At 46.9% G+C, this 12,287-nt stretch overlaps 1 protein-coding gene across 1 annotated transcript in view; it reads left to right on the top strand.

Annotated features, from left to right (window-relative positions):
- Positions 1-12,287, top strand: part of LOC310823983 (polypeptide N-acetylgalactosaminyltransferase 2-like) — a gene marked incomplete at both ends in the record, with an annotated part of 190,893 nt that overhangs the window by 104,754 nt on the left and 73,852 nt on the right. The window lies entirely within an intron of this gene.

The raw sequence follows: 12,287 nt of genomic DNA, 5'->3' as shown, positions 1-12,287 counted from the left end.
TTGGACCTAGCTTTTTGTAGACTAATACTAACAAGTCTAGTACTAACAAATGGAATTATGTCCCCGTTCTTCAGGCTCTTTAGAGGAACTAGACTGGGTTGTTCGCTTTCACCGCTCCTCTTCACCATAGTCCTAGAGCCTCTTGCAACAGTAATTAGAGCAGAGTCAGGAATTGCGAGTGTTCAGGGAGGGGGGAAAGAGCACAAGTTGCTTATGTTTGCAGATGATATACTCCTCCTGGTTACCGATCCTCTTCAATCTCTACCACAATTACTTACCTGCATTGAATCATACTCTACTCTGTCAGGTTCTAAAATGAATTGTAGTATGTCAAAAGCAATGCCATATGCCACTCCAGTAATGTCACACCATTTAACTTCAAATGGATCCCTACTGGGATGAAATATCTTGGTGTTAAACTGAGCCCAAATTTGGAAGAGGTGATGGGACTACATTTGGATCCATTACTACTTAAGATTAAGACCAATTTAGAAAAATAGGAGAAAATAAAATGTTCTCTCTGGGGAGATTAAAATGGTGGTGGTCCTACAATTCAATTATATCTCTGCGATGTGACCTGTGAATATTCCAGACCAGTGCAATATCACGGGTTATCTAAAGAATTTCTATGGGATGAGAAAAAAAACAGAATTAATATAAAGAAGATGTATCATCGAGGGATAGAGGAGGCTTAGCTCCACCAGATGTAAAGTTATATACACTGCTCAAAAAAAATAAAAAATTAATCGTCACAGTGTAACACCAAGTCAGTTAAACTTCAGGGATATCAATCTGCCCATTTAGGAAGCACAAGTGATTGTGAATCAATTTCACCTGCTTTGGTGCAAATGAAAGTGACAACAGGTGCACTGGAGAGGCAAAAGCAAGACAACCCCCAAAAAGGTAATGGTTTTGCATGTGGTGGCCACAGACAATTGCTCTCTCCTTAACCTTCCTGACTGATTCTTCTCTAGTTTTGTGTTCTGCTAGTGTCCTTGTCACTACTGGTAGCATGAGGCGGTACCTGCAGCCCACTCAGGTTGCACAGGTAGTCCAGCTCCTCCAGGATGGGCACATCCATACGTGCGGTCGCAAGAAGGTTTGCTGTGTCTCCCAGCACAGTCTCAAGAGCATGGAGGAGATACCAGGAGACCGGCCGTTACACGAGGAGAGCTGGACAGGGTCGTAGAAGGGCATCAACACAACAGCAGGACCGGTATCTGCTCCTTTGTGCGAGAAGGAACAGGAGGAGCACTGCCAGAGCCCTACAAAATGACCTCCAGCAAGCTACTGGTGTGCATGTGTCTGACCAAACTGTCAGAAACAGAATCCATGAGGGTGGCATGAGGGCCCGACGTCCTCTAGTGGGACCTGTGCTCACTACCCAGCACCGTGCAGCTCGATTGGCATTCGCGAGAGAACACCAGAATTGGCAGGTCCGCCATTGGCATCCTGTTTTCTTCACAGATGAGAGCAGGTTCACACTGAGCACATGTGACAGGCGTGAAAGAGTCTGGAGACGCCGTGGTGAATGTAATGCAACATCATCCAGCATGACCGGTTTGGCGGTGGGTCAGTGATGGTCTGGGGAGGCATATCCTTGGAGGGTCGCACAGACCTCCATGTCATAGCCAACGGTACCCTGACTGCTGTTAGGTACCGGGATGAGATCCTCAGACCCATTGTCAGACCTTACGCTGGTGCAGTGGGCCCTGGGTTCCTCCTAGTGCAGGACAATGCCCGGCCTCATGTGGCCAGAGTGTGTAGGCAGTTCCTGGATGAAGAAGGCATTGATACCATTGAATGGCCCTCTCGTTCCCCTGACCTAAATCCAATTGAGCACCTATGGGACGTTATGTATCGGTGCATCCGACGCCACCAAGTACCGCCACAGACTGTCCAGGAGCTCACTGATGCCCTAATCCAGGTCTGGGAGGAGATCCCCCAGGACACCATCCGCCGACTCATCAGGAGCATGCCCAGATGTTGTCGGGAGTGCGTACAGGCACCGGGGGGCCATACACACGACTGAATCAGATCATGAGTTGTGATAAAATTCACACAAGTTGGATCAGCCTGTGATTTGAATGTTTTACTTTGATTTTCGGTGTGATTTTGAATCCAGCCCTCAATGGATTGATGATTTTGCTTTCCATTGACCGTTATTACGTCATTTTGTTCTCAACAAATTATACAATGTACATTGTAAAGATTTTCAACTTGAATAATTCGTTCATCAAGATCTGATGTGTCCCTTAAGTGTTCCCTTCATTTTTTTGAGCAGTGTAGCTTATCATTTGAAATGGCTAAATTGGCAAAGCACTGGAGTAAGGATGTTGTAGGTCTGGACTGGATCATGATAGAACAGGAGTAACCATATCCTTTTAACCCTATTGATACTCAGTCACATAATGCTTCTGGGGAGAGGCCTACCGACACCCCTAATCCTATTCTGATGGCAAACCAAGGTAGCAATAAAGTAATAAAAGTAAATAAAAGGAGTAAAGAAGTTAACAAAATTAAAGTAAATAAAAGGAATAAAAGATATTAAAGTAATGAAACGAAATAAAAGGAATAAAATAAATTAAAGTAAATAAAAGGAATAAAAGAAATTAAATCTTACCCTATCTGTCCCTAATCTGTCTAATTTAGTATAAATTTAGAGGGGCTCCATCCAGCATCGACAGCGGCCACAGCCGAAATACTCTCGATTCCTCTATCAGCCCAGCTGATTTCTCCGGAGTAGCACCGTGCCCTCAGCAGAGGGACTTCGACGACCCACACTTCCCAGTACAAGTGAAGCCATCACTCAACCTCCAGCAATCCTTTCAACTGAATCCAGGCAGCGAAAAGGGAGCCTACTCCGATACCAACAGCAATCCAGGCTGGGGGCTTCCAAGTCTAAATTCTCTCCAGAGAGGACTTCGTGGATACCCTGATCGTGGATAGAGGATTGGTCGTGGATACCGCGATCGGGCTAGACCCCCTGGTCTCTTTTGGATCCGTCCTCTTTGGAGTCTTTTGGAAAATGCCCGTTGAGATGCACCTGACATCCCATTTTATACTCTGCCCCCCCCATTTGAGCTCCTCCTGGAGCCATCCTCTGAGCATCACTTCCCCTATTTGGAAAGTTTCCCACAGTACATATTGGACCCATCCTAAGCCATCTTGACGTTGTCAAATTCCCCTTTCTCTCTTTCCCTTATCAAACCATTACATTTCAACTTTACTCGTTACACATGGTTAAACAGATTAGTTTCATCAGTTAAATCATGAAGCAGGTTAAACACATTTCAACATAAATCAACCATAAGTCATTTGGTTAGTTACATTGGGTGTCATTTCGTTAGTTTACACTTGAATAGTTATATTTGCCATTACATCATTAGTCATTCAGTATATCTTTATTGGATTCATTAGTCGTACATAGTATGTTTTGCTGGTTATATTTGATGTTATATCTTTTGTTACTGAAATCATCAAGACATATTAAACCATTATAACTCCTTAGACATGGTCATACACATTAGTACTTCTAGTTCAACTTATCAAACCTCTTTATCCCATTTCAACATGAATCAATCGTAAATCGTTCTGTTACTTTTTACTCTGACATCAAACTGTTAGTTACATTGTAAATAGATATATGCTTTCATGTTACTTTATTAGTTATCTCCATCTGGTATATGGCAGTGCTCACATTTACAGAATTATTTTATTTGGCCAAGTATATTTGCACATACAGGAAATTGACTTGTTGAGGTTGGTGCATGGGGCAAATATTGACAAAAAAATTACAAAGTAGCAAAATATTAATAAAATAGCAATAACAAATTTACAAAATAGAACAATAAAACAATACATTTTGTAGGCTATGCAAGGGTAAGTGGCAATGAGGCTAGAGGCTGCGAAATGGGTATGGGGCATGTACACTATAAATTAGAATAATTGAAAATAATTATAAATTACACTGTCAGTGCATTGTGTGTGTGTGTGAGACAGGGTGGGGGTCCCAGAGTCAGTGAGAGGCAGGGAGACTGGTCCTGGAGTGGAACAGGTCCAAGAGAGATGGCAGGTTGCAGCCGATGACCTTCTCGGCTGACCGAATGGTCTGCTGCAGTCTGCCTTTGTCCTTGGCAGTGGAGGCAGCGAACCAGATGGTGATTGATGAGCTGAGAATGGACTCAATGATGGCCATGTAGAACTCAATCACATTGCTTTATTTTAGACCCTTATTACAACATATAGAGAAGAACTAATATCGCCTCCAACTCCTCCGTTCCCAGCTGTGGTACACGACTCGGTTCATCAAAGTCCAGCTACGGATAATCCATGTCACTGAGGAGATCCATGACATATTCCACCGTAGGTATCCCCCCTTCTGGATTGAGAACAGGCATTACCACCTCTGATCTCACCTGCCTCTCCGCAGGGATTGTTACCTCTGGAGCAGAAACCGACATAGTGAAACCCTCAGGAGAATGGTCGATAACCCCATCATCTTCGGGGGGGCGGTCTGTTTGTAGGTACAGAAGATTGCCTGTGCTGAATCCACTATGAATCTCTGTTCATAGCAGGGGTGGCACCACAGATCTTGACCAACGACCCACAGGTTGCCGGCCATCGCCAAGGGTTGTTCACAAGTATCACACCCCGCGTTGGTCTGTTGAAAGCATAAATGCATAACCAACATAAGCCATATCCTTCAACTCGCTGGGCTTCGTTTTTTTTTTTGTTGATATATATATATATATATATTATTATCCATACATTCAAATAAAACATACACTCACCGGCCACTTTATTAGGTACACCTTGCTAGTACCGGGTTGGACCCCCTTTTGCCTTCAGAACTGCCTTAATTCTCTGTGGCATAGATTCAACAAGGTGCAGGAAACATTCCTCAGAGATTTTGGTCCATATTGACATGATAGCATCATTGCGGCAGATTTGTCGGCTGCACATCCATAATGCGAATCTCCCGTTCCACCACATCCCAAAGGTGCTCTATTGGATTGAGATCTGGTGACTGTGGAGGCCATTGGAGTACAGTGAACTCATTGTCATGTTCAAGAAACCAGTTTGAGATGATGTGAGCTTTGTGACATGGCACGTTATCCTGCTGGAAGTAGCCATCATAAAATGGGTACACTGTAGTCATAAAAGAATGAACATGGTCAGCAACAATACTCAGGTAGGCTGTGGCGTTTAAACGATGCTCAGTTGTTACTAAGTATCCCTAAGTATCCCTAAATCACTAAAATATCCCCCACACCATTAGATATTTGCGTTAACAAATAAAGTGGCCGGTGAGTGTGTATCATAAGTAGGTACCATTCTTAAATCAAAAGTATCATAAAAATACATACCACCAAGTAGCATACCAGGTAAAAGAAAAACAGCTTGGTGAGGACAATACAAACGAGGCGGTGTCCTTCTCGGAGAACCCATTCCCATGACCCGTCTTGAAATAAGAGCTTCATATAACATCACCCATATAACTGCAACCAAGGGTACCAGAGTATCGATCACTCCGGTTCAGTTTAATACACTCAAAATTCCCCAGCCAATTATTATTATATTAAGGTTCACTTGACCCAAGATACATGACCCACAAGAGCATAAGCTCTGGTTTGTTCAGCACATGCATCTTAATTCTATTTTTCAAAAAACCCTTGACCAAGGTTAGTGTCCTGAATGGCTGAGCCAGAGCCCCTGCTCCTATACAGCAATAGGTAAGCCAAGTGAACTTTTTCTTTATCGGAAAGAGGTTTGTACTCACCCTATAGATTGGCAGGGATTCATTGGCAACATGCCTTTCAATAGCTGCTTAAATTTTTTAACTATTATTAGACATGTTTGATATCCCTTTTGGTTTTTAACAAGGTCTATATGTACGAGTCTAAATCAAATCCGACAACTTGTTCAATTATTATTGAATACAAAGTGCTCTAATCCTCCAAACCGTCTAGGGATGTGGAAATCCGTTGTGAACACCAGAGCCCCCCCAACCTGCTAGTTTCACACTTGTGTGAGCTCCTTCCCATCATTAGTACGTCCCTGGCATGACCTCAGAGCCGCCCTGGCACCGCCTTGCATCATTACAAATGTGCAGATTTGGTGAGAAACTTTCCAACCCAGCCTGTCACCACTTTGATTCCTTCTTCCATCTTTCCCACCACCTCCTGTACAGCTTCAGCACCAACTCCACCTATCGTTAGCCCCCCCTATTGATCTACAATGCAGCCAATACTCCGATGGGGAGTCACATGTTCTGTTGTTGTTCATAAGGTTAGACCCCAGCCACTCGTAGCCCTTGATTTCCTTTCCTTCACACAAGTTTTTACGGAAAGCATACTCTTCGACCAGGCCATAGAGTGGGTGGCTTACATATGGGGCTGTTTCCCCATTACGGAGAGGCCTATCTGCCATGAGGTCCAGTAAGCCCTTTGCGCATCCCACTTTCCGAGATAGGAAGAGAGAGCGGATCCACTGACCCTTATCTCTTTTCCAGATCGCTCCTTGTCGGTAGGTCTCATATCTCTCCTCATAGTGCTTTTCACATGTCTCTCTCCAGCCTGGTACCTCGGCGCAGTTTCCCCCTGCCAGCTCTATAGTGCATGTTGTATTTGCCTTATCACAGACCATTTTCCATGGTCTCGGTGTCACAGCGATCTCCGGTCCAGAGCTGAGTAATGACTCGGGTTGGATTGCCCATGACCTGGAGAATACTGTTGCCAAATATTGATATTTTACCCAATAGTTATCGGTCTGGCTTAGACATGGCAGCACCCAGGCTTTCACCTCTTTTTCCTGGAAACCCCACCAAGTTTTAGTGATCTCTCGAGTGTAGCCTTCACCGTTCTGTTATTTTTAACATTAGTGCAATCATTCTTCCATTGGCCCCATTTGTCCTTGAAGACCTGCCACAGTTCACATCTTGGCATAGCCCCATTGCTCACATACTCCATTCAATTCACTTCTGTGAATGTCTTATTTGTCACACATTCATCCACCTTTTGGAATTCCCCGAGGGAACATACATTTTTTGCCCTATGGGGCCCGCCAGGCTGCTCCCTGATACTATGTACTCCTCCTGGTACGCCGTTTCTAGGTGTTTTACCTTGGTAATCCACACCCAGGGAAGGGTCTTGTTTAACCATCGATCAAATGATACCCACATCTGGCTCCAAAAGGTGTATGTTCCAGGAGAAGATCTTTTTGTTAACTGGGCCTAGCACCAGCCAGTGCTGTCCCTCAGTTCCAAAAGCAACTCTGCTTCATCAACGGCATCAGTTTTTCCTGGAGACATTCCTGATACATCCAGAATGCCACAGGTCTGGTCCAGCATGTTTACGACACTGCTGCCGTTAGCTTTACGTACTGCTTTCACAACTATATACCCCGACATAGAGTCCACAATTACCAATATTTCTCTCCTTCCTTCCCATTCACCCCCATGGGCCCTGTCACGTCCATGCAGATAGACCCCCAAGGAATGGTACTTTTGATGGTTTGTCCATCCACCCGCTGTCCTCGCCGGCCTGTGTTGTCAGATTCAGCTTAAGACCTGCTGCGGTCAGTCTCTCCAGCACCTGTTGCAGCCACTCCAGGTACTCCTCCTCTGTGTCATCTGCGATAAATATGTCATCTATATACACAGTGGCTTCCAGGCCCTCTAGGATGTTCATCACCGCAGATTGGAAGACATTTGGGGAGTTTTTATACCCCTGTAGAAGTCTCTGCCACACACAGGACTTTCCTTTGTGTGTGAATGCCTTTTTGACTTGTGAGGCCCGTGCCAGTGGCAGGCTGAAAAATCCATTGGTCAGATCAATACACGATTTGTATTTCTTGACCCCCAGTGTCCTCATCGTGCTTTGTGGGTTAATCAGACTGGCCGTGTTGGCTATGGTTCGGCAGTTTAGGACTTTGAAGTTGATCACTGGCCTCCAACCCCCTCCAGCAATTTCAGGCTTTTTCACAGCCTGAATCGGACTGTTAGTAATTGGATTCAAAACCTCCCGGAGGATCTCCAAGGATAGTAATCTTTAACTGGGTTTAGAGGATACTGTCGCACCTCCAGGTGTACTCCACCTTCGATGGTATGGGTGTACTCTGGTCCCAACTTACCACAGTCGTTCTTAAAATAGGCTACTGTCAGCATTCGGCCCAGGTTCTCCTTCCTTGCTCAGAGAGGTCACTCTCCTCGACTTTCTGCCTCATGACCTCTGGAACATTCACTGGCTTGTACCAGTCCTGTTGTATAGGCCCAATCTCGCGTGTAGTTGTTCCAGCTTTTTCCATACTGGAGTCTGTTTTTTTCCCGCTCTGTGTATATCTGCCAAATCTTTAACTGTTATTAGATTATTTAGTCCTAGTAACCATACAATACCTTTCCAGGTACTATATGGTACTTTCCTTATCGTCTCATCAGCCAGCATCACTTTTAGATACCCTTCTTTTCAAAGCTTATTGCGAGTCATGGATACCTCAGCCCCGGAGTCCACTGGGTAGGGGACACCAAAGATGTCAGTATAGATGTCCTCTCCTACCCAGTAGGCATTTTCCAGGGTGACCCACGGCTTGGCAGCCATTACTTTTTGCCCCGTTCCAGCTCCTGCGCCTTTCGGGACTGGAATAGGGCCTCCTTCTGTTCCGGTGTCATCTTATTGAATTCTTATGCTGGTACATAATCCTTACGGGGAGCCTGATTTCCACTTGCTATGGCAGCTGGGACATACACTCACCGGCCACTTTATTAGGTACACCTTGCTAGTACTGGGTTGGACCCCCTTTTGTAGCCCATCTGCTTCAAGGTTCGACGTGTTGTGCCCTCAGAGATGGTCTTCTGCATATCTTGGTTGTAACGAGTGGTTATTTGAGTTACTGTTGCCTTTTTATCATCTTAAACCAGTCTGGCCATTCTCCTCTGACCTCAGGCATCAACAAGGCATTTTCGCTCAGAGAACAGCCGCTCACTGGATATTTTCTCTTTTTCGGACCATTCTCTGTAAACCCTAGAGATGGTTGTGCGTGAAAATCCCAGTAGATCAGCAGTTTCTGAAATACTCAGACCAGCCCGTCTGGCACAAACAACCATGCCATGTTCAAAGTCACTTAAATCACCTTTCTTCCCCATTCTGATGCTCGGTTTGAACTTCAGCAGGTCGTCTTGACCATGTCTACATGCCTAAATGCATTGAGTTGCTGCCATGTGATTGGCTGATTAGATATTTGTGTTACCGAGCAGTTGAACAGGTGTACCTAATAAAGTGGCCGGTGAGTGTAGCCCCTTCGGGTTGAGGTCGCCGCTGCGCCTGGGACAAGGCCCCCACGTGTCCGGCTTGTTGCTCCATCAGTGAAACTTTCATTGACCGGTCTCCTCTGTGTTTCTGGAGCCTTACCAGGCTGGTTCCACTGAGGCCATGGTGTCGTCGGAGCTGATCTCGCTCCAGCCCCTGCACCCTGCTTCCTTTTTTGTTCATAGTGCTCCCGGAGCAGGTCCCACTTTGAGAGAGTGTGATCGATCGTCTCCTCCGTCTCACGTTGGGGGCTCAGACCCACAAACTCAACCTCTCCCGGAAAACCCTGAGTCATCGCTCTCAGCACTCTCACCTGTCGCCTTAGAGGGATTTATCCCTTGACACTCACCAGACAGTTGTCAATGGATGGTTTTCCCCCAGTTGTTTCCTTGCGACTTGAACCAGAGTTTCCCCCTCTCCACCTTCTTCTCTGGTGTACTCCTCGAATATCTGCCCAGCAGTTCTTTGGCTTCCCAGCAGCCCCTTAAGTAATCTTGCCAGCCAAAGCTTTTTGGGCCCTTCACAGCTGCTACAGTCGGCCACTCTAAGGAAGTGTTCCATTAAGTAATCCTTTAACACCTCAGTCGCTTTCTTAGCAGGCACCATTAGCTCTGTCCTCTTCAGTTCTTTGACCTCATCTACGGCTGGCCGCACCAAGTAAGTGCTGTACCCTCCTGGTGTCTGACCCCCTTGGGTCAGGTTACCTGGCCCCCGGTGTGGTTGGCCTGCATAAGTATGCTCACCTGATGGGAGGGGAATCAGCGGAGTCTGCAACGGCAGATCATCCAGCGCTGAATAGCCCAAAGCCCTTCTCACCGTCTGTTGACCCACGATCCTCGGGTTCTCCCCGTTAACCCCCTCCTGTGTCGGTGCGAAGATTGTCACCATAGACCTCATCCAACTCCCCCTCCCACCCACTCTCTCTCGGTTCTGTCAACATCCCTTTATCCACCGTGATGTTGGACCGCTGCCCACTGCGACCCATCCCTGGCCCGCCGCTGGCTGGCTGTCCCTGAGATGTATCGGGACAGCTCCCTGCTTCTCCTAGGTGACCCAGGGGATAATCCAGCCCCCTGGGCCATTCCCCCCTTCACGGGCCAGTCTTCCCTTGGCTCCGAGGGGGTGTCCCGCACTTTTGGTCTAGCCCCAAGGGGTTTTGTCGATGGCTTTTGTGGGGGATTCTCTACTGCACCATTTCCCCACGGGGTAATGAGTTGTTGGGTTCTGCCTTCACACTCCCTCCCCTGAGTTCTCATGAGGCCTCGCAGCGGGTCCCCCTGCACATCCATTCCCAATGAGTCTCTTGCCGTCCGTCCCAAGTGGTCTATCATTCTGCTGATTTCCCCAGCGGGGTCTGGGAATGGGTGGACAGGAAGGGGAGGAAGGGACAGGCGCCAAGAACGAGGTCTCCAGGCTTAATCCTCCTGATCCTTCCCGCTGCTGCTCTCACTGTCCCCTTCCCACTGAATTGGTTGAGCTAACAGACCTCTGGGGGCTGGCGGGCGGCTCACTCACCGCCTCTACCTCCCTCCCCTTGAGTCTCTTGATCTCGTTCAGGAGGTGGACGACACCAGCATCTCTCCTTGCCACCCTTGTGTCGGCTCCTCTCAGCAGAGGCTTTACTCGACAGGAATTCGCCACCATTTTCACCAGGGGGTCCCATCTTTTGTGGGGACTGGCTATCACATCCATCCGATATGACTCATCAATGCTCCCCTTAAGGACCATTATCCACCATTCCAGCCATTCTACTACAGCCGATGCCCCCGTCTCCGTTACTGGGCTTGGGATCAAAAGCAGGATCTCGGTTCTGTTGTCACTATTAGTATATTTAATCTTGTAAGTCCTTTTCTCTTTTGCGTTCTCCTTCACTCAGCGCATCCCCAACTATTCGTTTCATCCCCTCAGGGGTTTCCTTGGCAGCTGTACGGATCCAGTCTCTCACGGCCGGATCCCAGTCTTTCCATCCTGTTACCAAAGGGAGCACTACTGCAGGCTCTCAACCTCTGTATCGCGTCCCTCCTCCTTCGGGCTCCAACTCTGAGTCAATTTGTAGTCGTATTATTATTGTCACAGGCAACGATTCCCTTTCTGAATTCAACTGATCTGGATCCAAGCCCCAGGACCTCGGGCCAACTCATTCCAGATCCAGTCTGTAAGGTTTTTAGGTCACTTATAATAGGGTTAGAGCAAATGCCGGTACCGAGCAGCTCTTTCACCCCCCACACACACACACAACTAGACCGATTCTCTATCAGTCTAATCTCTTCTCCCAATCAGCTCCTGTACTGATCCGCATGTTGTAGGCTCACAACCAGGTTTTGTCCAGCCTGGGTTTTTCCTCTATTGATCTGGATCTCCTAAGCCTCGGACGGCTGTCTGGATTTCATAAGCCCCAGCGGCTATCTTCCTCCGGGTCACACTCGATCAGTACTCCAGTACTGAGAGTCGAGCCCCACGTTGGGCGCCAAAAATGTCTCCCGGTAATTGACCCTATACAGAAGCCCCGGACCAGCCCTCCGTCCAACGGGTAAGATCCTCAGCCTAAAGGGTCTTACCCGAATAGGTTTCCAAAGATATACTTAGGCTGGTGTCGAATAGATTTACCCTGCTGTTAACCATCCACTTCCCACAGTTTCCCCTGCTTCAGCTTACTGCTATGCTCTGTAAGTGACCTAAAAATCAGAACACAGCATATGAAATAATTTCTAGATATCTGTACCTCATTGGACCAAGGACTTGCAAAGTCCCTGTCTTTGTTTGGCAGTTGAATGTGCTTTCACTCTAGTGAATAGCTGTACAGCATCTGTTTCTCTATCTCCTTTTGATCCTTTAGGTATACCGGTGGCCATTGTCTCTATTTGCCAATTGTGTTTAACCCATTTGTGCCGACTGCCGCGCGACATCTACCGCCGGTTGCTGCGTTGCGCACATTTGAATTTACCGCCATTTTTGATTTGTCGTAATTTTCATGAGTGCAGC

This window comes from Argentina silus, assembly GCF_951799395.1.
Source record: "Argentina silus genome assembly, chromosome: Y".
NCBI classification, from domain to species: domain Eukaryota; kingdom Metazoa; phylum Chordata; class Actinopteri; order Argentiniformes; family Argentinidae; genus Argentina; species Argentina silus.
Note: the sequence above shows the minus strand (reverse complement) of the source record. Positions and strands in the feature narration are given on the sequence as shown.